This window comes from Capra hircus, chromosome 3, assembly GCF_001704415.2.
Source record: "Capra hircus breed San Clemente chromosome 3, ASM170441v1, whole genome shotgun sequence".
Taxonomy (NCBI): domain Eukaryota; kingdom Metazoa; phylum Chordata; class Mammalia; order Artiodactyla; family Bovidae; genus Capra; species Capra hircus.
In genome coordinates, this window is record NC_030810.1 from 3680972 (window position 1) to 3693152 (window position 12181).

The window sequence follows — 12181 nt, forward strand, 5'->3', positions numbered from 1 at the left end:
CTGTGTCTTTTATTTCAGAGATTTTAGCCAAGAACTGGGAAGGGTAGAGAGAAAACTGTGCTTTCTCTCCTGCAACCATCTGTCTCTCTCCGGGGAAACCCTCATCCTGTTACGCTGAGAAGGGGACTCAGGACCTTTGCTCAGCCCCAGACCTTAGCTGTTGACCAAAGCCGCTGTCTGTCCTGACGCAACAGAGATGAGCTGCCCGCTCCCAGGAGGAGGGCCTCTGGGCTTGAGGAAGAGGAGGATGTGGGAGGCAGGGACAGGGCTGAGGTTGGGCCGGGGCCAGTCCCGGAAGGATGGATGGACAGCCTCCAGAACAAGCCCAGATAAGGGGACACAGACATGTCTGTGCGCGGCTGAGAGGGAGCAAAGACGAGACTGACAGGGCCACCATGCACAGGTCTGCTCGTGTGAGTATAAGTGTGTATACGTTTGTGTGTGTGTTCGAGTAAAGTACCTTCCTAACTCTCCGCTTCCCAGTCTTGAGCAAGACCTTGCTTTTGTCTGATGGTTGATAAGTGTAGGGAAAACCATCCATTCAGATTACTGCAACATATTCAACGTTTGAATGATTCCGTTCCTAAAGGAAATGGGGCGTTTATTCACTCACCGATTCCTTTGTTCACGTGGCCCTTTCATTCTGTGAGAAGCCTCGCTTCAGATGAAAAGCCTGACTTGTTTTCGTTCACTCGCTGGTCACTCGCTCACTCACCAGTTCAGTGAGTGTCCCCTGAGTGTCCTCCGGGGACAAGGCGAGTGGGCCTCCTCCACCCTTTGGAGGCGTCCGGGGTGAAGCCTTTTTTGGGGTCCTCGAGATGCCCTCTCTCACGTTCGATTGCAGCATTTCCTGTGCTTATTGCGGCTTCCCAGGTTCCATTCTTGCTGCAAAGAATCTCCCCGCAGACTTGCTCCCCCGTTCAGGTCCTGGGAAGGCGACTTGCACTCTGCTGTGCTTGGGGAGGACCGCTGTGTCTTCAGGCCGCAGGACTTAGGGAGGAGGGTCCCCTACAGCACACCTGGAGAAGGGAGACGGGGTCCGGTCAGACACCTGTCTTCACCGGCGTGACCCTCCAGGCTGGCGGCTCTTCAGTGCGTCGGTACACGTTTCTGGGTGGGCGAGGGTGGGCGCTGCGTGTTTGTAATGACTCTGAGTGTCTTTCATACTCTCGGGGGCTGACCCGTATACTCTTATTGTGCAGCTGACATGAATCATTTAATGTTTATATTGGTACTGAATTTGTGAAGTTTTCTTTGGCATTCCTCATTCCGCAGTAAGCTCCCTGAGGGCATTTCTAGGGGCCTTTGTAGGTCTTGGCACAGTTCTGGGGACATGGGACGGGTTCTGATAGGCGCCGAGTGGAGGGTAAGTTTTGAGATCTATTGTGTAAGAGAAAGGATGTGTCTGTTCCATCTTGTGCTGGTCAGACTGCTCTTGGGAGTGTGGTCTGGCTCTGGGAGGAAATGTGGATTGAACACAGACACAGTGTCCAGAAGGACAACCGGGAGGCCTGGGCTCTGTGGGGGAGCCCAGAGTGGACCGTGGTGGTGCTGAGGGCTGGGGGGCAGGCGTGGGTGCAGGTCACAGGGCAAGTGGAGGAAGGGGCTTCTCAGCATCAGGTCCCGAGGGAGGCCCGGGACGCCCGTGGCAGATGCAGAGAGCCTCAGACTAACCTCCTGCCAGAGAGACCCCTGAGAGGGGCTAGCCTCAAGCTGGGCGGGTTTCCCCCACGTCCATTTCCTGGCCCACCAATTCCAGAACATGCTAACAGGTAGTCCGTGAAAATGCGTCTGGGCTTCAGCAAATGGGGAAAGAGCTGATTTCAATAAAGCTGAACAGGTTGCAATGTGGGGGCTTCTGTGTACAAATGTGCGTTGACTCTCCGAGAAGGTCAGACCCATCTGACCTCAGACCTTGTCCTGGAAACACATCACACATCGAGAATCCACAGAGCCCACTTTGGAGATAACAGAGAACAGTGTGTCTGATAAGACCGAGGCCAAGGGCCCTTCCCGCTGTGAGATTGCAACAGGGAGGTTCATCCACTGAGTGGGGTGCTTTACTGGAGCTTTGCATGGCTGCCCTGTCCACTCGGGCTGTTTCAGAACACCACAGATTGGGTGACTTATGAACAATAGCGATTTACTCCTCACTGTCCTGGTGGCTGGGAAGGCCAAGATCATGGGCAGTTTCAGTGTCTGGTGGGGTCTGCTTCCTGGTTCACTGTGCGCTCTCAGGGTGGAGGCAATGGGAGATCTCTCTGCAGTCCCTTTTATAAGAACCCGAATCCTAATCGTAAGGGCTCTGCCCTCATCATCTATTCCCTTCCCAAAGACCCCAGTCCTAAAGCTATCACACTGAGGGTTAGGTTTCAACATGTGAATTTTGGGGGGGTACAAATATTTTAAAAACTTAAGATTATGGCATCCAGTCCCATCACTTCATGGCAAGTAGAAGGGGAAAAGGTGGAAGCAGTGAGGAACTTTATTTTCATGGGCTCCAAAATCACTGTGAATGGTGACGGCAGCCATGAAACTAACAGACACTTGCTCCTTGGAAGGAAAGCTATGAGAAACGTAGACAGCATATTAAAAAGCAGAGACATCACCTTGCCAACAAAGTTGCATATAGTCAAAGCTATAGTTTTTCCAGCAGTCATGTAGGGATGTGGGAGTTGGACCATTGAGAAGACTGAACACTGAAGAATTGATGCTTTTGAACTGTGGTGTTGGAGAAGATTCTTGAGAGTCCCTTGGACTGCAAGGAGATCAAACCAGTCAATCCTCAAGGAAATCAGTCCTGAATATTCATTGGAAGGACTGATGCTGAAGCTGAAGCTCCAATACTTTGGCCACCTGATGCAAAGAACCGACTCATTTGAAAAGACCCTGATGCTGGGAAAGATTCAAGGCAGGAGGAGCAGGGGCCAACAGAGGATGAGATGGTTGGTGGCATCACCGACTCAATGGACATGAACTTGGGCAAACTCTGGGAGATGGTGATGGACAGGGAAGCCTGTTGTGCTGCAGTCCACGGGGCTGCAACGAGTCTGAGAGGACTGAATGACAACAACAGCAAGAAGCATTCAGTCCATCAAAGTGGCTTTCTCAACAACCTGGAATCAGGATGCATTTTAGGTATATCTACCCTGAGGAACTGAAACAATACAAGACAGACTGGTTTTGAGTTCTGGAGTTTGTAGGCAGTTTAATGATAATTATTAAAGTAGCAGGCATCGCTCTGCAGAGAACCCACATGGCTCAGGAGGCTCCCTTCTGCTCAGAGCTTCCTCTTTCCACCGTTTGTCATGGTCCCCCCACCTCCCCCCACCTCCTCCAGCTTCCTCAGCAGCTGATGGGCCGTGGGTGACCATGTGGGAAGTCAGGGTGGGGGCCGGGGCAGGACTGATGGTCAGGCGGGGCTGCTCCCTTGTCAGCACCAGAACCATGGGCTGCTGTGAGTGCTGAGAGGCGGAGCAGCAGACAAGAGATGGGGACACACAGAGGACCCCTGAGGCTGACAGCTCTTCCCTCCCCGGTCTGGCTGCCCTCTGTTTTGTCAGACAGGAGTAGATGTCTAACAAAATCCCTTTTACTCCAATAAGCTTGAGTTGGTTTGGTGACTTGCAACCAAAAGAATGTTTTCAAAGTCTCCTTGTGAGTGCCTGCCATTTCAGGCTCCATTCTGGGTCTTGTCCACACCTGACATTTTTGTCCTCACAACTTCACGTGGCTAAGGCCCAATTTTATTCATCGTTTACAGATGAAGTGAGGTTCAGAGAGGTCATGTGACCTGCGAAGGTCACATAGCCAGCAAAGCTCAGAGCAATCTCCAAAACCCAGTCCGTCTGACACCACGGCCGTGGCTCAGCCTCTATCTGCACTTGGCGAGCTGTACTCTTCTCTCTGCAGTGGGGAGGGCAGGGTAGGGGCCCGGTGGGCCCCAGACTGGCCCCTAGGGGTAGCATGTGATGGGGGGTTCCAGCTTCAGGCAAGAGCCCTGTTGCTCTGAGGGTTCCCCCAGATGGCATCCAGTCTGCAGAGTGGGTGGAGGGGGCTGGGTGGCAGCGAGGAGCCCTGCCCCCACTGGGGGGTGGGAAGGTGGTCTCCAGGTGAGGCCTCCTGCCTGGTCTCCGGGCTCTGCACCCACGGGTGACAGCACCAGCTCAGCCCCTCGTTCCCTGGCTGCACCGCCCCATCTCCACTGCCCCACCCCTCCCCCGCCCCTCCCCACCTCCACCCCCTTCTCATCACCCCCCACGTCCACCCCCCACCCCCAACCCCTCCCCTGCCCCTTCTCCACCTCCACACCCTTCTCACCACCACCCACTTCCGCCCCCCCCACCCCCGCCCAGGCCCAGTCCAGCAGGGCAGGGACACTGTGTTGCCAATCCTTCAGTTGTCAAGAGTGACAAGGACGCCAGCCGCAGGGAATTCTGACCACACAGCAGATCTCACAGGAGCTAGATTGAAGCGATTCAAGACTGCAGTCGTAGGGACCAAATTATAAACTGCCACCCCTCTAGAGGGCCACTGCTGCCACAGCCCCACGGTCCTGTTCCGTCTCTCCGTCTGCCTCCTTCGTTCCCGCTGTCGTGGCCAAATGCTTAACCGGAGAAGGTAACTGTCCCTTGGAACTAACAGGCGACACGCACGTGTGCACTCATGTTCCCAGCATTACCTCTGCTGGGGAAACCCTGTGCACAGCTCCTGCCGCCTGGGGCCCAGGCGGGGCTCCAGCGTGCTCCCTGTGCAGACATGCAGGGCCATGCCCAGGGGGCCCTAGACTCAGGCTGGTGCTCCGTGTCGGTCTACTAACCTCCCTGAGGCCCAGGCGGGGCTCCAGCATGCTCCCCGTGCAGACATGCAGGGCCATGCTCAGGAGGGCCCTGGACTCGGGCTGGTGCTCCGGGTCGGTCCACTAACCTCCCGAAGGGCACGGGTGGGTCTAAGTTCTGTACTAGTGTCCTGGGAGAGATGTGGTAAGTCACCACAGCCTGGAGGGCTTAAACCAACAGGCGTGTGTAGTCTCATGGTCCTGGAGGCTTGGAAGTCAAGCTGTGGGTGGTGTTGGTCCCTTCTGGAAGCTCTGAGGGCATCCATGCCTCTGTCCTGGCTTCCGGGGGTTACTGGAAGCCCATGGTGTTTCTTGGATGTGAATCTGGGGGACACTCTTCAGTCACATGGAGTCCAAAGGCCTCCTCTTGGTTCAAGAACCCCCAAATCACCAAGCCTGAGACAAATGCCCGATCTGCTCCTCACAGAGACAGATCTACACAGAAGCACGTGGGCTGACCTTCTCATGAGTATTTATGACATCCGCGGTATCATGAGTTGAATTGTGTCCCCCCAGAACTTGAATGTTGAAGTCCTAAGCTCCAGCCCCCTAAATGTGACCGTATTTGGAGTTCAGTTCAGTTCAGTCACTCAGTGATGTCTGACATTTTGTGACCCCACGGACTGCAGCACGCCAGGCTTCCCTGTCCATCACCAAATCCCAGAGCTTGTTCAAACCCATGTCCATTGAGTCGGTGATGCCATCCAACCATCTCATCCTCTGTCGTCCCTTTCTCTTCCCGCTTTCAGTCTTTCCCAGCATCGGAGTCTTTTCAATGATTCTGTTCTTTGCATCAGGTGGCCAAAGTACTGGAGTTTCAGCTTCAGCATCAGTCCTTCCAAATTGGAGAGAGGGTCTTTACAGAGGTCATCAAATTGCAGTGAGGTCATTAGGGTGGGCCCTGGTCCTATATGACTGGTGCGCTTATCAAAGGAGAAGGATGGACACAGACACACACTCAGGGGAGAACACCTTGTGAAGAGATGGAGGCGGTGCTTTTATGAGGTGAAGAGTGGCGAAGGCCACAGCAAACCCTGCAAAGCAGGGCAGAGGCTTCAAGCAGCTTCCTTCTCTTAGCCGCAGGGGAACCAACGTGCCCACACAGTGTTGTGGGAGAAAGCGTTGTTTCTCCACTTTTTAAGGAGATGGGTTTTCCATACGTCTGGATCTTCCCATAGTCCTGCCTGGCTCCCTCTGAACATCACCGAGAGCATCCCTGGCTGGGTCCCCCTTGCCCCCTACTCCCTTGACCTGGCTGAGGATGTGGATACAGCAGTCTGCAGCCTCTGTGGTGGTCATGCCACCCAAAGCTTCTCAGGTGTGGACAGTGACCCCTCCAATGAGCCTCGGGGCTTGGGAGGGTCTGGGTGTGTGGTTGCTGGGGGAGGTCTACTCCAGTGCCTCTTCCTTAGGGAGGGAAGCCAGGGAACCTCAGTGGAAGCTGAGGAACCACTGGGAAAGGAGAGAATCCAACGGTCTGTGGCTCAGACAACTCTTAGATTTAAGTATCCCACATCTCAGCCTCAGAAGTTTATCTAAATCGAGCTGAAGTCCCCCCTCCTGCCACCGTCCCAGTTTCACATTTCCCCAAGGCTGCCTCGTGTGGCCCACGGCCGGCTGGGCAGGAGGCTGAGTAATTTCACTGTCAGCATGAAGTGTAGCTAAAAGTAGCTGATGAGCTCAAGAACTGAATCATTTCCTCAGTTCTGCCCTCTGGATTATAGGTGCTTTCTGCATGTGGAGCTGCAGCTGAGTCAAAGGCCGTATTATCATCAAGCCCATTGAGAAGCATTCCCAGTTTGTCTTCCAGAAAAATAAACATTCTTAGTAGCAGTTTCTAGAAGTGTCTTGACTCTCCTTAAGTGAAGGAGCCTGTATATGGAGCTAAGCTCCCAACTGATAAATTGATGTTGAACCTGTGTAAACTCCAGCACCCCATGGCCCAGCCACAGCTTGGCTTTACCCTTAAACACAATTCAACAACTGAAGGTAATGTAAGAAGTGATTCCAGCGGTGTCTGAGTTCTAGTAAAGGTGCAGGAGCTTGTACTGGACTAATCTTCCCACAAAGAACAAAGATAAAATGTAAAATGGGTTTCCCTGGTGACTCAGATGGTAAAGAATCTGCCTGCAATGCAGGAGATCTGGGTTCGACCTGTGGGTGGGAAGATCCCCTGGAGAAGGAAATGGCAACCCACTGCAGTCGTCTTGCCTGCGAGGTCCCATGGACAGAGGAGCCTGGTGGGCTACAGTCCATGGGGTCGCTGAGAGCTGGGCATGACAGAGTGAGTAACAGCACAAAATGTAACCACTGCTTCAGGGCATTGGAGAGTGACTTGAGGAGCAAAGAGTGGAGGGGACTTGGCCCTTGAAAGAAGGGGAGCTGCTTTGGGTGAAATGCCCATGAGTGTGAATCCTCAGAGGGCTCTTCTCGGTCTGCTCAGGGCGGAGCAGCTAGAACTTACAGGTCTGAGAAGTCGGAGGGTGGAGTTCGGTGGCCAGGGTGGCTGGAGAAGGAGGGTAAAACCGTAGTTACTGAGGGTTTCTGTTATGAAGGGGTATTGGATTTTGCAAATGCTTTTTCTTCATCTACTGATAATCATGATTATCCTCTTTTAGCTTCTGATGTGGTGGATTGCGTTAACTAATCCTTGAATATTGAACCAGCCTTGCATACCTGGGGACAAATCCCACTTGGTCATGGTGTACAATTCTTTCTATACTTTGCTGGATTTGATTTGAGGATATTTTGTTGAGGATTTTTGCATCCATGTTCAAAAGAGTTATTGGTCTGTAGTTTTCTTTTTTTAAAAAAATTAATTTATTTATTTTAATTGGAGGCTTATTACGTACAATATTGTAGGGGTTTTTGCCACACATTGACATGAATCAGCCATGGGTGTACATGTAGTTTTCTTATACTGTCTTTGGTTTTCGTATTAGGATAATGCTGGCCCCATAGGATGCATTAGGAAATATTTCCTCTGATTCTATCCTCTGAAAGAGATTGTAGAAAACTGGTGTAATTTATTTCTTAAATGTTTGGTAGAATTTACAAGTGAACCCATTTGGGCCTGGAGCTTACTGTTTTGGAAGATTATTAATTATGGATGCAATTTTTAAAATAATAAATATAGGTTTATTCAGATTGTCTGTTTCTTTTTGTGTGAGTTTTGGCAAATCGTGTCTTTCGAGGAATTGGTGCTTTTCATCTAGGTTACCAAATACGTGGGCAAAGAGTTGTTCATAGCAGCATTTTATTATTGTTTAATGCCCATGGGACCTGAACTATGTTCTATTTTCATTTCCAATATTAGTAATTTGTTTCTTCTTTCCATTTTTCTTAGCCAAGCTAGAGGTTTATTAATTTTATTAATCTTTTCAAAGAACCAGCTTTTGGTTTCTTTGACTTTTCTATTGAATTCTTATTTTCAATTGCGTTGACTTCTACTCGAATTCTTGCCAATTTTTCTGCTATCTTCGGATTTAATTTGTTCTTCTTTTTCTAGTTTCCTAAGGCGGAAACTTAAGGTTATTGATTTCAGATCTTCTTTTCTAATATATATATTCAATACTACAAATTTTCCTCTGAGCACTGCTTTTACCACATCCCACAATTTTGATAAGTTGTGTTTTCATTTTCAGTTAAAATATTTTCAAATTTCTCTTGAGGGTTCGTCTTTGACTCATGTTATTTACAAGTGTGTTGTTCAATCTTCATAAATTCAGAGATTTTCCAGTTATCTTTCTGTTATTGATTTCTAATGTAATTCCACTGTGGTCAGAGAGCAGACATTGTATAATTTCTATCATTTTACGTCTGTTAAGGTGTGTCTTATGGCCAAGAAAGTGGTCTGTCTCAGTGAATGCTCCACGTGAGCTTGAGGAACGGTGTGCTTGCTGTTGTTGAATGGAGAGGTGAAATCTTGAAAAACAAGGGAGCCCCCAAACATTGTACATTGAAAGTGAAAGTGAAGTCGCTCAGTCGTGTCCGACGCTTTGGGACCCCATGGACTGTAGCCTACCAGGCTCCTCCCTCCATGGGATTCTCCAGGCAAGAGTACTGGAGTGGATTGCCATTTCCTTCTCCAGGGGAATCTTCCCGACCCAGGGATCGAACCCTGGTCTCCTGCATTCCAGGCAGACACTTTAACCTCTGAGCCACCAGTGAAGTCCTAACATTGTACATTAATGATCCTCAAATCCATAGCGGTCCCTTCAAGAGCTCATTGACAGGTGAGGTTGCCAGAAGCCCAGAGGAAGGCAATGCCTGAAGGTTTAAAGAGCTGAGCAGGGATTTTCACTGCTGCCCACTCACTGCAGGGAACAGTGAGTTTGGGGTCTAATTTCTGCTGTGTAGAGGGGCCTGGTGGACCCCTCAGACTTTCCACTGAAGCCCCAGAAGGTCTTGAGCTTAGGAGCAAAGACTGTGTCCCAGGACTAAGGTTCACCTTAGGACTGAAGGCAAACAAAAACAGTTTCCACCCTAACAAAGTGTAAGCACACTTTCCGAAATTTAAAGAGGACCCACCAGTAATTTAACTGCCTTCTAGAATCAACTCAGCACTTTTCACAGGGAAAGAAACCAGAGTCTCAGCAACACACCATTCACAATGTCTGATACACAGTGATTCCCAGATGTACGGAGAATCAGGAAAATGTGACCTGTGGTGAAGAAAAACACAGAAAAGTCAGTCAACAGACCCACAAACCAGAACTGGTAAATAAGGACCTTAAAATACTATGATAAATAAAATAGACAATCTATAGGAAAAGGTGCATATCATGGCAAAAGAAGTGGCAAATTTCAGGAGAGATTTAGAGATTCTAAAACAGAACCAAATGGAAATCATAGAACTGAAACATACAATAAGGTACTTAAAAAAGCAGTAAAGAAGAGAGACTTTAAAAGTACTTCATTAAATCAAAAGAAGGACAGAGGAACAGAGAGAACAAATAGAAAACAAACAAGATGGTAGAAAAGAGAAAGTGAAAGTTGCTTGGATGTGTCTGACTCTTTGTGACCCCAAGGACTATGTAGTCCATGGAATTCTCCAGGCCAGAATACTGGAATGGGTAGCCTTTCTCTTCTCCAGGGAATCTTCCTCACCCTGGGATCAAACCCTGGTTTCCTGCACTGCGGGCAGATTCTAACTGTATCAATAATTGTATTAATGGTAAACAGGCCAGAGAGTAAATTGGAAGGCAGACAGGATGAAAAAGTTAGCACTCAACTCTGCATACTGTTTACAAGAGACACACATTAAGCATAAAGGCAGGCTGAAAATTGAAGTATGGAAGAGATATATTGGCTCATTTGCCCTGGTGGGGGGTCCTTACCCATTTCCTTCCTGTCCAGTCGCATACCTCGCTATCCACCTCCCAGGCCAGCCCATGAGGCTGGCCTGGAGAGATGCCCCGTGGATGAAGACAGTTCTTCATTTATCAAGCCTTTTTGTGTCTCCGCCTTCCCTGGTGACTCAGCTGGTAAAGAATCTGCCCACATTAAAAAAAAAAAAAAGAAAAATCTGCCCACAATGCAGGAGACCTGGGTTTGATCCCTGGATTGGGAAGATCCCTTGGAGAAGGGAAAAGCTACCCACTCCGGTGTTCTGGCCTGGAGAATTCCGTGGACCGTATAGTCCATGGGGCCGAAAAGAGCTGGACACGCCTGAGAACTTTCACTTTCACTTTCCTGCGTCTCCAACCACACTGCCTCCTGGCCTGGCTGCACACACTGGTGGCATGGTTTGCTTTGGTGGGGGGCGGGGGTACAGGCCAGCTCAGAGGCCTGCGGGGAGGTAGGCTTGGGGCTACTGGGGAATTCTCAGGTTCTAGAAGTCGGGGGTGGCACAGGTTTTAAGTAGTTGCGTCCCTTGGCCCCATGGACTCTTCCTCTGTGATGGCAGGCTGGAAGGAGGCCAACAGAAGGCCCTTGGGGAGTGACCCACAAGCTGGGGTTGCTGAGGACAGGGATGAAATCAAAGATTTCGAGTTAAGGGCTTAGCAGAGGGCCTGGTGAATAGTAGGTGCTCAGTAAAAGGAAGCTGTGCTGGTTTGTTACGTCTTCTAGTCTTTGTGGAATTGGACAAGGCTTCTCCCCTCTCACCCTGCCACCCACTGAAGGCCCTACACTCACTGGCACTCCCTAGCCCACAGTTCCAGGCCCTCACGATGTGCGCACAGTACTCCTGGAGCTCAGAAAGCCCTTCCTCCTCTTGGCTGCAAGTTTCTCATCCATCTGTCCATCCATGTGTCCGTATTTCCTCCTGCAGATACCCTTCCCGCTTCACTGTGGTCAAGCGAGGGGCTCTCCTCTGCCTGCGCCCTCTGCCCCTCTTGGACCTGGTCTGAGCCAGGGTGGCCTCTCTCTGGATGCCGCCCTCCTCCCATCCTGCAGCCCCGGGTGCCCCATGACAGCGCTTTGCTTCATCTGCGCCTTTCCCCTCTGCTCTGCCCAGCCTGGCAGGCGGCCACGCACCGAACTGATTGTTGAGCTGAGGAATTTAACTTGGTGCTCAGAAACCCCTGTTGGAATTTTCCATTGAGATAAGTGAGGGTGAAGGTTTCAAGGTGAGGCTGGAGGTCATGCCTGCTTATCTCAAGGTCCTTGGGAGGTAAGAACAGTCTGGAAGATCTGTGTCTCAGATCTCTATCACACTATGAGGTTGATTCTTACCTAGAGCCCTGCCAGGAGGCTCCATGGAAGAATGGGAGGCTCCTCTCCCCTGCAGATATCTAGAGCAGATCACTAGGCATGTCTACCAGAGGGTAGTGTGGATAATCTGGGCCACGGGGTCCTTTCACAGGGAGCAGGGGCTGGGGCAGGCAGTTGGCAGCATTTGCTACAAGCCCTGAAAACTTCTTCAAAAATCTCAGAAATGTTTATTCAGAAGTGGGTCAGGCATTTGCCAAGTGACCCCAGGAGGACACGAAGGTGGAAAGTTACAAAAAGCTGATGTTTGAACCATCTCAGGATGTTGAATCCTACAATCTAGAATCCACATGGATATTTGAGCAGAGACTGGAAAATCAGTGGGCAGTGCTAATGGTGTGTTCTTCAGCCAGTGGGTGCTTAGGCCAGATGGTCCCCAGGGGCCCCTTCAACTCCAAAATCCTGTAATTTTGCATTTCTTTTGAAAGGGGAATGTGCCCATGCATGCCTGTATCGGTGGCCTGATTAATCGGCGTGGCGGAAAAATTTCCCTGTTAATGTCCATACAGGAAAGTTGATAAATGCAAAGACAGAAAGTTAAAAGTTTGTATGGCCATATAAAAATAACATTAATTATGGTCACATAAGTAAATTTGTTGGGCTTCCCAGGTGGGATAAGAATCCACCTGC